The 16,426-nt window shown below is 37.8% G+C and overlaps 1 non-coding gene across 1 annotated transcript; it reads right to left on the bottom strand.

The window, feature by feature from the left end:
* Positions 1 to 401: 401 nt before the first annotated feature.
* Positions 402 to 508, bottom strand: LOC120106062 (small nucleolar RNA R71). Its single transcript, XR_005508286.2, has one exon. It is a non-coding gene; the product is annotated as a small nucleolar RNA R71 (small nucleolar RNA).
* Between the last annotated feature and the right edge of the window lie 15,918 nt (positions 509 to 16,426).

The raw sequence follows: 16,426 nt of genomic DNA, 5'->3' as shown, positions 1-16,426 counted from the left end.
ATGGTAGTAATCAAGGAGATAACGAATTTCAAGATGACTTACCTATTAGAACGCTTCGTGATTATCTACAACCCACTAGGACCAGTACTCCATCTTGTATGGTTATTCCTACTACTGCGGGAGCTTTTGACATGAAACCAGGAATAATCCAATTACTCCCAAAGTTTCACAGACTTGATTCTGAAAGTCTCTATTTGCACCTGAAAGAATTTGATGAAGTGTGTTCAACACTTCATTTCAATGATGTCATTGAAGAGGTAGTTAAGCTTAAGTTATTTCCTTTTTCTTTAAAGGAAAAAGCTAAGTCATGGTTGCACTCCTTAAGGCCTAGGACCATAGCTACCTGGCAAGAAATGACAAGAGAATTTTTAAAGAAATTCTTCCCAACACATAAAACAAACACACTTAGAAGAAATATCATGAACTTCGCACAAAAAGATGGAGAAACATTTTTTCAGTGTTGGGAAAGATTTAAGGACCTTCTGCTTGCTTGCCCACATCATGGATATGAAATTTGGAGGGTCATTAGTTTCTTTTATGATGGTTTGTCCTCCAATATGAGACAATTTGTAGAAATGATGGGTAATGGTGAATTCATGAGTAAGGAACCAAATGAAGCCTGGGATTATTTTGATCTTTTAGCAGAAAATGCACAAGCTTGGGATACAACAGATAAAAATGAAAAATCTAAAATAGCACCTAATGCAAAAGGAGGAATATATCTTATTAAAGATGATAATGATGTCAATGTAAAAATTGCTAATCTGACTAGGAAAGTTGAAGCCATGGAATTAAGCAAGGCCAATTTAGGAAAAGCACAAACTATTGTTGAAAGTATATGTGGAATTTGCGAGAGTAATGCACATGTGACCAAGGATTGTCCTACAATCCCTGCTTTTCAAGAAGTGTTACATGATCAAGCAAATTTCACCAATACTTATAAAAGACCATTTCCAGAAACATATAATCCTAATTAGCGAAACCATCCTAACTTTAGTTGGAGACATGGACCCACTGCCAATAAATCTCAAGGAAATTATGTTCCTACTCCTTATGTGCCACCACATAGAAAATCCCTTGAAGATACTTTGCAAACTTTCATGCAAGGGCAGACTCAAATAAATCAGAATACAATGCAATCACTCCGAGAACTTAAAAATTCTGTAGGTAGAATTGAGGCTCAACTCAATGTTAGGGAAAAAGGAACATTTCCAGCCCAACCTCAATCTAACCCAAAGGGTCAACATGAGGTCCATGAAGCAAGTTCATCTCAACCTAAATTTGAACAAGTTAAGTCTGTCACAACCCTTCGTAGCGGAAAAATAATTAACAAAGAAATTCCGACAAAAGATGACAAACCTGAAAAATCTATTGAAAAGAAGGATGAAGATGATAATGGACAAGATGATCCAATACCCCATCACAAGATAGTTGCTCCATTTCCTCAGCGCTTGCTTGCAGCTAAAAAGGGAATACCTGACCAAGAAATTCTTGAAATCTTTAAACAAGTAAAGATTAACATTTCTTTATTAGATGCCATTAAGCAGATCCCATCTTATGCCAAATTTTTAAAAGATCTTTGTACTATAAAGCAAAAGCTTTACGTACAAAAGAAAGCTTTTCTAACTGAACAGGTGAGTGCTATTCTCAAACACAACACCCCACCTAAGTATAAAGATCCTGGTTATCCTACCATATCTTGCATCATAGAAAACTTTAGGATACAACGAGTCCTTTTTGATTTAGGTGCAAGTGTTAACTTACTGCCCTATTCAGTTTATGAACAGTTAGGACTTGGTGAACTAAAACCCACCAAGGTTACTCTCTAACTTGCCGATCTATCTATAAAGATACCAAGAGGAGTAGTCGAGGATGTACTTGTCCAAATTGATAAATTCTATTTTCCAGTCGACTTCATAGTATTAGATACCCAGCCTGTCATGAATTGTACCACTCCAATACCTGTCATTCTAGGCCGCCCATTTCTAGCTACTTCCAATGCTTTGATCAACTGTCGAAATGGAATAATGAAAATGCCATTTGGGAATATGACTATAGATTTTAATATATTTAACATATGCAAACAACCCGATAATGACAATGAAAATGATGAAATTCATGGAGTTAATCTGATCGACTCCATTATAGAAGATACTCTTGTCCCATCTCTTTCTTCTGATCCTTTAGAAACATGCCTAACTCATTTTGGAAATACAGAGATAAACCAAAACTTTAGAGAAATCAGTGCCATTTTAGATTCAGCTCCTTTGTTGGATACAGATAGGTGGAAATCTCGTTTCGAAGAATTGCCCCCACACAACAATAGTCCTCTACCATCTAGTGTTCAAGCACCTAAACTTGAGCTAAAATCTTTGCCATCTGAGCTCAAGTACGCATACCTTGGTCAAGAAGAGACTTTTTCTATGATCATATCATCCCAACTCGAACAAAGTCAAGAACTAAAATGGTTAGAAATTCTCAAGGAACATAAGGGAGCAATAGGGTGGACAATTGCTGATATCAAGGGAATTAGTCCCTCAATTTGCACTCATAGAATCCACCTAGAAGCTAATGCTAAACCTTCTTGTCAACCTCAACGTCGATTGAACCCAAACATGAAGGATGTGGTTAGGGCAGAAGTTCTGAAACTTTTGGATGCGGATATGATCTACCCAATTTCAGATAGTAAATGGGTAAGTCCAACCCAAGTGGTTCCAAAAAAATCTGGTGTTACTGTAGTCAAAAATGCCAACAATGAATTAGTTCCAACTAGGGTCCCCACTAGTTAACGTGTATGCATTGACTATAGAAAACTTAATACTGTCACTAGGAAGGATCACTTTTCTTTACCTTTTATTGATCAAATCTTAGAAAGGTTGGCAGGTCATAAATATTATTGCTTCCTAGATGGCTATTCCGGTTATAACCAAATTGCAATTAATCTTGAAGATCAGGAAAAGACCACTTTTACATGTCCTTTTGGCACATTTGCTTACAAGAGAATGCCATTTGGGTTATGTAATGCTCCTGCAACCTTCCAAAGATGCATGCTCAGTATTTTCTCTGACATGGTTGAGCGCTTTTTGGAAGTCTTTATGGATGATTTTTCAGTTTTCGGCTCCTCTTTTGAAAACTGTGTAGACCATTTAAGGCTAGTCTTAATTCGGTGTGAGGAGAAGAATCTAATCTTAAACTGGGAAAAGTGCTATTTCATGGTAACTAGGGGAATTGTTCTCGGGCATGTCATTTCATCTAAAGGAATTGAAGTGGACAAGGCTAAAATTGACTTAATTGCTAACTTACCCAACCCAAAAACTATCAAAGATATACGTTTATTTTTGGGTCACGCAGGATTTTATAGGAGATTCATTAAAGATTTTAGCTCAATATCTAAACCCTTATGTAATCTCCTTCAAAAGGAAACCCAATTTGCGTGGTTCGAAGAATGTCAAAAAGCTTTTGATAAACTTAAAAGTTTGCAGAACTCTGCTCCCATCATGCAACCACGCGACTGGTCGCTTCCTTTTGAAATTATGTGTGATGCTAGTGAATATGCAGTTGGGGTAGTTTTAGGGCAAAGAAAGGAAAGGAAGCCTTATGTTATCTACTATGCAAGTAAGACTTTAAATAGTGCACAAATGAATTACACCACTACGGAAAAGGAACTACTCGCCGTAGTATTTGCACTAGACAAATTTAGGTCTTACTTGATTGGATCCAAAATCATTATCTACACTGACCACGCTGCCCTTAAGTACCTTCTTTCAAAAAAGGATGCTAAGGCGCGTTTGCTTAGGTGGTTCCTTCTGCTCCAAGAATTTTTTCTAGAAATAAGAAATAAAAAAGGGGTAGAGAACGTAGTAGCTGATCACTTGTCCCGTCTCACTCTTCCAGATTCCATAGACAATTCACCCATAAGAGACACTTTCCCTGATGAGCAACTTTTTGAGATCACGTCGCCACCCGGGTTTGCAGACATTACAAATTTTCTTGTCACGAGTGAACTTCCGATTCATTGGAATAAACAGGACAAACGAAAATTTCTGACCGAAATAAAAAATTTCTTCTGGGATGATCCTTATCTTTTCAAATACTGCCCAGACCAAATTATTAGGAGATGTGTACCTAATGACGAATTTATTAGTATCATTTTCTTTTATCATTCTGAAGCTTGCAGTGGTCATTTCTCTACTAAGAAAACGGCTGCAAAAATTTTACAGTGCGGTTTCTGTTGGGAACCCACCCATGCCACAGAAAATAAAAAAAAATTCAGATGGCAGCGGAAGAGGCATGCGTGGGATCACACGTTCATCCCATGAACGTTGTTCAAAAATCGTTCGTAGATAGATTAGAATTAAAAACTTTTAAACTAATTAATTGTGCTTGGGAGGAGGAAGAAGAACCCTTAATTGTGCTTGGGAGGAGGAAGAAGAAGGATGAAGATTGAAGAAGAACCAAAGCACCTTTGAAACCCTTTTCTTTCCCTTGCGTTGGATGAAGCAAAGGAGGAGGGAGGAGGCCGCCAAGCTTCTTTCTTCTCCTCTTCTTGCTTGCGGCTGAACCAAGGAAAGGGGAGAGGGAGGCCACGGCACAAAGGGAAGAGGGCTTCTTATGAATGCCCTAGGTGCCTCCCATAGCCCTTTATAAGCAAGTGGAGCTTCTAACTTTTAGGAGCTCCTTAACAACCTTCCAAGAGGGGCGCCGGCCCCTCTTGTTTGCCGCACCAAGCAAGGAAAAGGAGGAGGGGCGTGTGCCCCTCCTTCATGGTTAACCTAATCCTCCTCTAAGGAGGATTAGGAAGGTCACTCATGGTTAGATCCTAATCTAATTAGGCTTGGACCAAGGGTGAACCAATTTGGGTTTAATCTAGGTAAGTCCTAATCCAATTAGAACTTAAATTAATTTTGACTCAATTGAACTCTTCAATCCTAATCCAATTAGGAGTCTTGTTAATTTATTAGATTAATAATTAATTAGGACTTAAGAAATTCTAATCTAATTAGGACTTATTTAATTTTAGTCCTAATCCAATTAGGACTCTAATTTGAATCCGAAGTCCTAATCCAATTAGGACTTCTAGGAATCCTATTCTAAGTAGGAATCCAAATTGAATTCAAAATCCTAATTCAATTAGGATTGTAGGAATCCTACTCCAAGTAGGAATCCCAGTCCTACTCCAAGTAGGACTCCCAGTCCTAATCCAATTTGGACTGCAGGAATCCTACTCCAAGTAGAATTTGTATTTAAGTCCAATTAATTAATTTCCTTTGTTCCTTCTTCTACTTATTATCAATCGAATTGATTACTCGTGATTCATAATCACTTTTCAACCATCGGATCGGTCAATACTTCTAGTGTGTGTGACCCCATAGGTTCTATTCTGACTGGTAGTGAGATATATTGCAATCTCTATCACAATATCATTGAAAACTCCTTTCAATGGGTTGGAACGATTCCAACTCAACTCATTAGGATTTATCGATCATCGAGATATTCCCTGTGAGTCTCACCATCTACCAGTGACACCTAGTGTTGCCCAGTAGATACAACCCAAGAGGGGGGGTGAATTGGGTCTTTTAAAACTTTTATGCTACTTCTAAAACCTTTTGATTAACTATGCTAAGTTGTATAGATGCACAGTGAAAGTTAAACTTAGCAAGGGTTTGATGTATAGACTTCGACTTGATTAAATATGCTTGCAACTAAAGGATGTGCGGATAAGAATTAAGCAAGCAATTTATCTAAGTAAGTAAGTGTGTTAGTTAGACAATAACTAGAGGCATTACAAACACAAAGGACATATAGTGGTTCGGTGCACCCCAGCACCTACATCCACTCCCCAAGACCTCTTGGGAATTTCACTATAATCCTACCGATTACAGCCGGTTGTTTTACAAGCTCACAACCCAACTTGTTGTTTTACGAGCGCACAACGAACTCGGTCGGTTTTCCCAGGCTCACCGACTAGAACCTCCCCGATTGTTTTTCCGGGATCACAATCAAACCCTTACACGTTGGTTTTACCCTCGGCTCACCAACAAACCTATCACCGTTGGTTTTTCCCTTTGGCTCACCAATAAACCTTAACCCCTTGATTCAATCCCTTGATTGAATCAAGTTACAAGATATTAAAACAAAGTATAAAACAAAACAAAGCTTCTTAAACAAGCAAATATGACAATATAAACAAATAGAGTAAAGAGAAGCCCTCAAACGAGTTTTGAAGATGGAGGAGCTCGGCTTCTTCTTTACTTGATCCTCCTCTGATTTGGCATGAAGTAGAGGATCCCCGAGGCAGCACACGGATGGAGAGGAAGCTTTCGGATTCACTTGGATGCTCTTCTTCTCTCTATTTCGTTTTGGATGGCCCTTTTGTGCTTATGGGAGATTTTCTTTGTAATCTCTTTGAGATCTCTTTCCTAGATGATCTCTCCCACTTCCATAAGTTCTCCCCTAGCTCTCTTCTTGTTTTTATAGCTTTAGATGGAGAATATAGCCGTTAGAGACAAAAATAGAGCCGTTGGACACAGTCTGCACTTCCTGACAATATTACCGTTGGGATCGGAGTCGACTCGCACGATCAGGAGTCGACTCGCCTGTTGCAGGAGTCGACTCGTGCTTTACTGGAGACGACTCGGCCACTGTTCCAAATTTGAATTATGGTGCATCCTCGACTGGGAGTCGACTCGTCTTAACCCGGAGTCGACTCGCCAACTTCTGGAGCTGACTTGGCAATTTCGGAGTCGGCTCATCCACTGAAGTCCGTGGATCCAATTTTGAATTTTGTCCTCTCGAGTCGACTCGACTGTCCTGGGAGTCGACTCGAATCTCAGAGCCCGAACTCCCGATCCTCTGTCTTTTGGCTCGTCCAGTCTTGGAGTCGACTCGAACTTCCTTGGAGTCGACTCGGCTCTCAGTTTGCGAAACTTGGTCTTCTGCCTTTTTGATGTGAAGCTGTCTTGGAGTCGACTCGAGCTGTCTGGGAGTCGACTCGAATCTCAGAGGCAGTAACTTGGTTTTCTGTCTGTTGATGGTCGCGGAGTCTCGGAGTCGACTCGTGTATTGCGGGAGTCGACTCGAATCTCAGAGTCCATGAAATGCTCTCTGACTTTTTCTTTATGTACCGCTGAGAGTCGATTCTTGCTTTCTTTGGAGTCGACCTGCCAACCATCGGAGTCGACTCGCGTTCCACTGGAGTCGACTCGAATCTCAGACCCGAAAACTGCTCTCTGACTTTTCTGCCTGTGACTCCTAGGAGTCGACTCATACTTCTCCGGAGTCGACTCATACTTCTCCGGAGTCGACTCGAATTCCACTGGAGTCGACTCGAAGACTGTTCTTTTGAATTTTTCTTTTGATTTTACTCCTCCAATTTGAATCCTTTGAACTTTAAGCTTGGGCCAATAAATTGTAGCTTTCTTCCAACTTGAGAGCTTTGGAGGCCTTCTTGTGTTCTCCCAACTTGCTATGTTCCTTGCAAAATAAATATCTTTCTCCTTGCAACATAAACATTAGTATCTATACTTCAAGGTTTTGTGATCATCAAAATCAATCTATGAATCAATCTTTGGGTCATCAATCTCTCCCTTTTTGATGATGACAAAACTTGGAGTATATGCAATATAAATACATAGCTAAGTTGCATGAAGTAGAAGACATGTATATTTAAAACATACTTCATGATAATGCTTTTAGATTTAATCAGCTTAACACAATCAACATATTTAAATTAAGCTGATTTGTATTCAATTCAAAGTAATAAAGCATTCTGAGGTATATAGCATATACTTAGATATTTCTCCCCCTTTTTGACAACATCAAAAAGATAGTGAAACATTAAGCACAAAGATCAGAGCAGAACACATCGAGTGTGAATTCAAGAGGTTTTCTAATTTGATACCACAGATAGTTTTCTAATCAAGTGTAGGTGGAATCTTCCTTAGGTTAATTCAAGAAGTACTACAAATGATATTCAAGGAAAAACATGAGTGGAAATCTAACCTCTCTTCACTGAGTATGAAAGCTTGTTCATTTAAGACCTTTTGCCCAATCTATTAAGTATTTTATCAACCATGAGAGCAATTTAATTAATTTTCTTAATGACTTCAAAGTTCTTTTATGATAATAGGAGCATTGGGGCACAAATATCAAAATATACATTCATGCAATTTTTGATACATCTTAGAGCTCTTTTAAAGACTTTCTTTTATTTCTTTAGAAAATAAGCACAATTTGATACATAAAATAATGAATTTGCACAAAATTGAAGTTCCAAAAAGCAAGCCAATTAGAGCTCATTAGTGAAGTTCCAAATAGATTTTCTAAGAGATACTCAAGAAAATTTAATACATTGTTCTCCCCCTGTTTTATTAAATTAGAGGCTCTTAAGATTTGTAATTTGGTTCATGAGTGATGCATAAGATATACTAACCAAATAACACGCCTCAAGGTGTATCATAAAGATTTTCAGATTTAAATTTCAGATGATACATATTGGAGAGTATTAGGATCACTTTTCATTTAGTATTCTTTCCCTCTCCTATAGATTTATGTAATTAAGTTCCATAAGACCTCTCCTTCTGAAATTTTCTTTCTCCTCCTCAATTGATCATTCCATTTAAGAGTTTAGAATCCTAAGATAATGTTCAATAAGATTGTCAATCTCAAAAATATATTTCAGCTTATCTTCATGAGACTCAAGGTTTGAGACAAGACAACCTTTATAGAACTCATCTCAAGGTATAAACTTATAATTAAAGCAAGTATTGTAATATAAGGAGGTTCATCAAAATCAATCCATAAAAATCAAGGTATGCATCAAAATAAAGTGTCTTTGGGATAGGATACTGAATATCTAAAGCTCCCCCTCAAAAGATGCATTCTTCTTTAATCATTTTAAATTGTTGAATTTCAGATTTTAGTGATAAACGTGAATAACACTGAAATTCTGTAATATCAAGAATGTAGAGTGATCTAGAATTATTCAGAATTTATAGTAATCACTCTTTCTAATCCTTTAAGAACAAGTTATGCTTTCTCCTAATCTTAGAGAAAATGTATAAAAGTATTAATCAGAAAATGATTCAATTGAAGCTCAATTTCTTTCAAACGCATTTACATTTTCTTTCTTTTAGAGTCATTTGAGTGAACTGAAATATTTCTAGTTTTAAGATCATTCACTCTATTGATATTCTGATGGAAATCTTTAAGAATGTAGGAGAGAAAAACATATAGATGATCATTGAGGTATATATATTTATAGAACTCAATTTCTTAATCATAGTTTTTCACCAATGTATTCATGAAACACAATAAATCTTTTTAATATCAAAATAAGATCATATATTTAGAAATTTTTGTTTGCAATCAAGATCATCGAAAGACACATCATTTGGACCAATATTAGTACATTTTAACGATAAGAAAAGATATGTTTCGGATGCGTATCGGAGCAATCAACCAAGGCATCAAAATTAATTCTGTTTTTCTTAAATTAAGATTTTATTTAGAAATCATATTGAGTTTAAGCTTTTATACGAAATCAGATTCTGAATTTCATAGGATTTTCAATAGAAGCTTTCTAAGTCATAATATGAGATATGTATCTTTCACAATGTAGCTCATCTTAAATTGTTACGATTGAAAAATACATATTTCAATAACATTAAAGCACTTTCAGAATCTTTGTGTTTAATTTTGAGTTTCGATACAAAATAAAGGATATTTTAACAAGTATTAGGACATTATGTATCAAAGTTAGGCAAGTAGAAGGATAGATCAATATCAATTTATTTTTTCTAAATAGAGATGTTCTTCTCTTCTCCTTTCTACAATTTTATTTAGCTTTCAGATTTTAACAATGATTGTGAATGACAAATCTGAAATTTCTTTTCAATAAAACTAAACAAAAGATGTTATGTAGCAATTCAAACATTCAATCAAATTGTTCAAGTATGAAACATTACAAAATATTGAGAACCCATAAATCAAGACATCATACCATATGCAAAATATACCATGTGTTAAGTCATGCATTAAAATACTAAGAACAAGAATGTCAAGGATCAAAATCAATTCTTTTCAAATAAACTCCCCCTATTTAAATATAATCTTGCAATGATTTCATCCTTAAAGTGTGTTTTCAAGTGATTAAAAATTTGACTTAATTCTACTTTCATTTACTTTGTTTTTCATTTATAACTTTCTTATGCTCTATACTCTATTTGCTCCCTATCCGGTAGAGTTGGGAAGGGGCACGAGGTACTACCACTAGCCTCCCTCTTGTGCCGTCCCTAATATGCCCTACACCGAATAGTTAGGTCAAATAGTGCCGGGTACTACCACTAGCCTCCCCATTGGCACCATTCCTATGATGAGCAATATAGAAAGGTTAAAATGTTTACTTCAAAACCTTCCTGTTTAAGTGTAATTAATTATGGATTTTATCCCTTCCAAAAGAATGCTCACACAAGTCTCACAAATGTGTCGAATATATTAAGCTTGTTTTGCTTTTCCTTAAGGTTGAAGTGTTTGCCTCTACTTGGATTTTACTTCTCTTGAATAATATCCATTTTCTTTTCTTTATCTCTCTCTCTTTTTGTTATTCTCAAGTTTCATGAGAGAGCAGAATAGAGAATTAATCTTACGTATCATATATATGTATATCATGCAAACAACATTTTCATTATGCTCAAGGATTCATAACTTCTCACAAGTTATTTTACATCAACATTTTAAGCATATACTTGTGTATTTCATGGTTATGACATAGGCAAAGATATATTTTAGTTTGGGCAAACCATGAAATAATTTCTAAAAGTATAAGTCAGTCAATACACATATAGACATGATATCAAAAATTAATAATTAAAGAATTTAATCATGCCATAATAAGATTTAAGTTACTGACTTTGCTCAACTAATTTGTGAGAAAGGTATCTAAATTACCTATTCATTATATGTTCTTCAAGCCAAACTAGATTTCTTATGTGTGAACTTTTGGCTGAAGAAGATCCTCTCTCTTGTTTGCATGTGAATGTTTAGTGTATCTTACATGAAGATATCCTTCAAGTTGAAATTTCTCATTTTCCTTTCTTGAAGGAAGGTCATTAGTTTCTTTAAGATACAAAGCATTCATCCAACATATATATTTTTTAACTAGATGACTCAATATAAGATATGACAATAGTTGCATGTTGAGTCACTTTACTCAAGAGATTGCCTAAATATAAGCAAGTACATATCATTTGATCTAAAGAGATAGATTCATTAACCAAGATAGTTCAAGTCAATTTAGTTTAGATTCTATTTGCTTAAGATAATTATCAATAAGATATGTTAACTATGTTTTAATCAATTTATCTTAAACATTTGTTTCTATCAAAATTCAGATTATGATTTATTTGTTATCAATAAAATATGATTAATTAAAGTTAGATTGAAGTCTTCCACAAGGTCATATAATGAGCATACAATCTGGTCTACTAGCTGTATGATAAAATAATTATTCTATCATGCTTCAATACAGCTTTAACACAATAGATCTACTTTGCTCATCCTTTTCAAATTCTACAAGATGGGGTCATAGATATACCTTCTTCATGCCAATCTTCTATAAGAGTTTTCTTGTGGACTAACGTTGGTCAATGAAGATCCCCTTTTCTGTTTGTCTTAATTTGGAGTTTGAGAGAAGATGTTAATTCATTCATCATATTTTAAACTCACTTTGCAATATAACTCTTCATTAGTAGAACCAAAAATGATGTCATCAATGCATACTTTGAGCAAATAAGATATCACAAATTCATCTTTTTGATGCATAGATTTATCACTATTACTTTCTATCAAAAAGGTTGCTTAAGCTTTTATATATCATGCTTTTGATGCTTGTTCTAAATCACATATTACTTTATCATATATGTAATGTGTATTTTTAAATATGGTGGTTATTTTTCATAGATCTCCTTTTTAATGAAGTAACCACATAGGAGTGAATTCCACACATTTATTTGACAGAATATAAAGCTCATGAAGCAAGCACATGATAATGATGATCTTTACTTCTAATCATGCAAGAATCTTTATCAAGATCTATTTCCTCTTTTCTTGATTTAGTCTTTTAGTAGTCATCAATTTTTCTTCATTAAGTGCATATGTAAAAGATTAACCATATAATTTGATTTTAGTATTTTGATAATAAATCATTAGTCTCATAAAGAATAAAATGAATTGATATTTCTGCAACTAAAATCTTTTCATTGAATATTCTATATGCATTGCTTGATGAATGATATCCAAGGATAGACATATCTCTATCAGATTTGGCATTATTTTTCATAAGAACATATCAAGCATAACATGTACGACTGAAAAATATGAAAGATATGCAATGGTTCATTTTCCATTTTTCAGAAGATCAAAGGGAGTTTTCATCAAAAATAGATCTAATAGAAATCATATGTATGACAAGCAGTGATGATAGTTTTTTTTTTTTTAAAAAAAATCATTTAAGTAGATGACTATCATACACGATTGTCTTTTTCATTTCTTCAAGAATTCTATTAATCCTATTTTACTTAAGGTGTCCTTGGTGCTGAAAATATTATTTTTCTGTGCACAACTTAACACAAAATTGGTTTTCAATCACTATGCCATGATTTCATAGTCTGCAAACCTTTATCATTTGATCGCTTCTTGTGAGTTTGTGCCAATGCAGAAAATATTTTAATTTGAGTGCCAAGAACAAGGCTAATGTAAGCTTTTGAAAAAATTAGTGTTGAAAACAACATCTCTAGATTTAGAAATTATTTTTGTTTGTTTCCTTAGTTAGCATGCATAGTAAAACTTTGACCTTTAAGAGGATAATCTAAGTAAGCCTATGGCAAGGTCTTTTGAGATTAAGTACATACTAGCATGAGCTGATTTCATATGCCAAATATGGTTTCTTTAATCTTGGTATTCATAGTGCATATATTCAAAAGCATACCAAGTACACATTATCATATCTATGATCAATAAACAATAATGCCATAGATAAAAACTCTCAATCAAGCATATAGAGAATTCATAGAGTTATTCTTAATAAGTTGATTAATCATTTAGCACCTTATCCACTAGTGAGTAAAATGAAATGATTTGATTATATTTCCAAAAGTATTTTCTATATCACAAATTTGATCACTACTAGCAAATCATATCAAATACTAAAGCACAAATAATGATGAGATGCAAGAATTACTGATTTCATTATTATTTTTTTGTTAATAACTTTTTAAGTTTCTTTATGTTCCATGGGTACCTTGGTACACCTATGTGTACATCCTCATTTTCTTATTTTGGGTGTCCAAGCTTGCTTGAGTCCTTGAGAGTTAGGACATATGGTTCCTTTTGGAACCCATATCTGTTTAATAGTAATAACTTTACCATTTGATTTAATTATACTAGAATGATAGGTAAAGTTGTTATTCCCATCCTTTTCATTTTTGAAATAAGTTATCTTATTTAATGGTTTGCTTGGTAAATTGATAACCTTTTTCTCTAGAGATTTATGGCTAAGTGAAGGAGTCAAGCTAAATTTTGATTTATCAAAATCAGCATGTTGGCTTTCAAACATCATTTTTAATCTTTCTGAGCTTACGGTGAATTTGTTAATGCAAGATTTTAATTGATTAATTTCTTCGCTTAAGTTTTGATTTTCTTTAATTAAGCTATGATTTTTCTGAATCAATTCTTCTGAAAATGACCTTAAGCATTCATTTTCAGAATTTAGTTTCTCTTGTATTTCATCATTAGAATTTCTTTCTTTTGAAATTTTCAGATTTAGTTTCTTAAGATTTTTATTCTTTACAGCTAATTTTCTACATTCACCATACAAATCATGAAAAGCATTTAATAATTCATCATAAGAAAATTCTTCTTGAAAATTATTTGATGTAAGAGTAGATTCAGTTTTTACCTTGTCTTCTTGTGCCATAAAGCACAAGTCAGTTACCTCTTGTAGTTTCTTGGAGCTAATATCATCATTGTCGCTCCTAACTTTTATTTTCTGGCTTGACTCTTTCTTGGTCAAGGCTTTCTTCCTTTTTATCTCTTTCTTCCTTTCTTCTTGCTTCCTTTTCTTCTTTGTCTTTAGGAAGCTGATTTGCCTCGGAGTCGACTCGGACCTTATTGGAGTCGACTTGGTGAACTTGAGAGTCGACTCTGAGATACTTGGAGTCGACTCGACTGAGGGAGATTCAACACCCTTTTCTGCAGTCTCATTGTTAGTATATATTTGAAGCACATGTGAGCTAGTCTGAGATTTATCATAAATATTTTCTAAAGTATCCCAGATCTCCTTAGCAGATGAGCATGCAGAAATTTCATTAAACTTCGTTTCTTGAATAGCACATGTTGCTGGTGGTCCAAACCGAGAACGATTGGCACTGCGGTGTGAACGGGGTTCCGTCTGAGTTGTCTTGGTTGGTGTTGGTTGCGCTCCACCTTCCGCCAAGAAACCTGCAAACAAGCCTTGCACCACCACCAGGGTGGTGATGGCCCTCCGACGGTCAAGTCAGAGGAGATTGGAGGAGGAGGAGAGGTGATAATCGCAAGTAAGAGAGTGCTCTGGGAGATATTGCTCACCTCCCCCCTTTCTCTCCCCAGCCGCATATATACCTGGCTGGGGGGTCTCTCAGGGGGGTTCGTTATCGTGGGGCACGATGGTGTGGCCACTGACATGGCCGTTACAGGGCGTCGTGGAGCAGCACCGGGTACGGCCACGTCAGGGCATAGTGGGGCTCCGCTTTGTACGGCTGATGCAGGAGATCGTGGAGCAGCATCGGATACAGCCGTTGCAGGGAGTAGTGGAGCAGGAGGCCGCGGCGTGCCTCTGGGGAATAGCCTGTCGTTATCAAGAGATCTCCGACTCGGGGTCGGAGCGCTGGATCAAGGGGCAGCCGACTCGGGGTCGGGCTGCGGAGCCGAGGATATCCGACTCGGGGTCGGATTGCTGGATCAAGGGGCAGCCGACTCGGGGTCGGGCTGCGGAGCCGAGGACGTCCGACTCGGGGTCGGATTGCGGGATCAAAGGGCAGCCGTAGTCTTCCTGGGCGCGCGTGCCGGTCACGTGGGGCATGGCGGCTTAGTTCCCCCGTAACAGTAGCCCCCCACTTCCGAGCCTGGAACCAGAAGGAGAACAGGTGAAGGGAGTGATGTTTCGGGATTGCCGCCGTTCCTCGGAGAGGCGCGCGCGCTTCGAGCTCCCCGCCCTTTTTATGGCGTATGGCGGTTATTGCTGACCTGGCAGTCTGAGGATTTCGGCGGACATCCTTCCCTAATGGTGTCGATTCGCCTTTGGGGCGCGAGCGACCCTTCGGCAGCCAGGCGTCCTCTGGCGTCATCGAGGCGTCACTTGCCTTTCCGCCTATTTAATCGGGGGCCTTTTCCCGTCCGTCTTCTTCTTTACAGATATTTTCAAGTTTCCCCTTTGCGCTGCTGTTGCTGCCGTCGGACTGTTCACTTGTTTCTCCTTTGGCGCTCTCGGAGCCGTTCTTACCTCTTTTCAGGTGAGTTTTCCCCATTCTTCTACTTAGGGCTCTCCATACTTTCCCCTCTTATACTAGTGTACTCCAGTCGCTCCGGTCTTTCCCCCCTTCCTGTCCCCGTCCTGACCGTAGGTTTATTGGCCATTAGGAATGGGCGAAGTGAGAGCAGACCAAATTAAGTCGGAGCTGGTCGCCACAGACTTAGACAGACTCGTGGCTCGGTACCACCTTCCCGAGGCCTGCAACGCCACGCTCCCGGGGCCTGAGGAGAGGATGTCCCATCCTCCTCCAGGGAAGATCGCCATCAATGAGGGCATTCTCCAGGCCGGGTTCCGCTTTCCCCCTTCGGACTTGGTCATGCAGGTGCTACGGGGTTTAAGAGTGGCACCGACGCAACTGGTGCCGAACTCGTGGCGGGCCCTGACGGTCTTCCAGGTTCTCTGCCGTATGCACGAGATCCCCGCCACCCTGAATGTTTTTTGGGAGTTCTACAGCCTGAGCGGCCACCCCCAGGACAAAGGGTGGTGGTGCTTCGCAGCGCGGCGAGGATGCGGCCTTGTCAAGGAGGCTCCTACCTCCATTCACAAATGGAAGGAGCGCTTCTTTTTTGTTGATGCAGATCCCTCTTGGGAAATCAGGGCGACCTGGGAGACCCCGATGAAGTCTCCGATCGGCCTATCGAGACTGTCAAGGGAGGAGTCCGATGGCTTGGCCGCCTTGAAGGGGTTGGTTGCCGAGGGCCAGCTCCCCCCGGTGGCCCGCCTTATTTCCGAGGATACTTTGGTGAATGTCGGTCTGAGCTCGGTCCCCACCGACCGTGAGTCCGCCACCGATTCTTTCTTGACTTTTTCCCTTCTTTCGTCCCGTTCTTTCCTTTGGTTTCTCCGTCTCCGACTATCCCG

Source organism: Phoenix dactylifera, chromosome 14, assembly GCF_051530095.1.
Source record: "Phoenix dactylifera cultivar Ajwa chromosome 14, Ajwa_hap1_PhDact_Kaust_v1.1, whole genome shotgun sequence".
Taxonomy (NCBI): domain Eukaryota; kingdom Viridiplantae; phylum Streptophyta; class Magnoliopsida; order Arecales; family Arecaceae; genus Phoenix; species Phoenix dactylifera.
The sequence above is the reverse complement of the archived record's forward strand: the minus strand, read 5'-3'. Positions and strand labels throughout refer to the sequence as shown.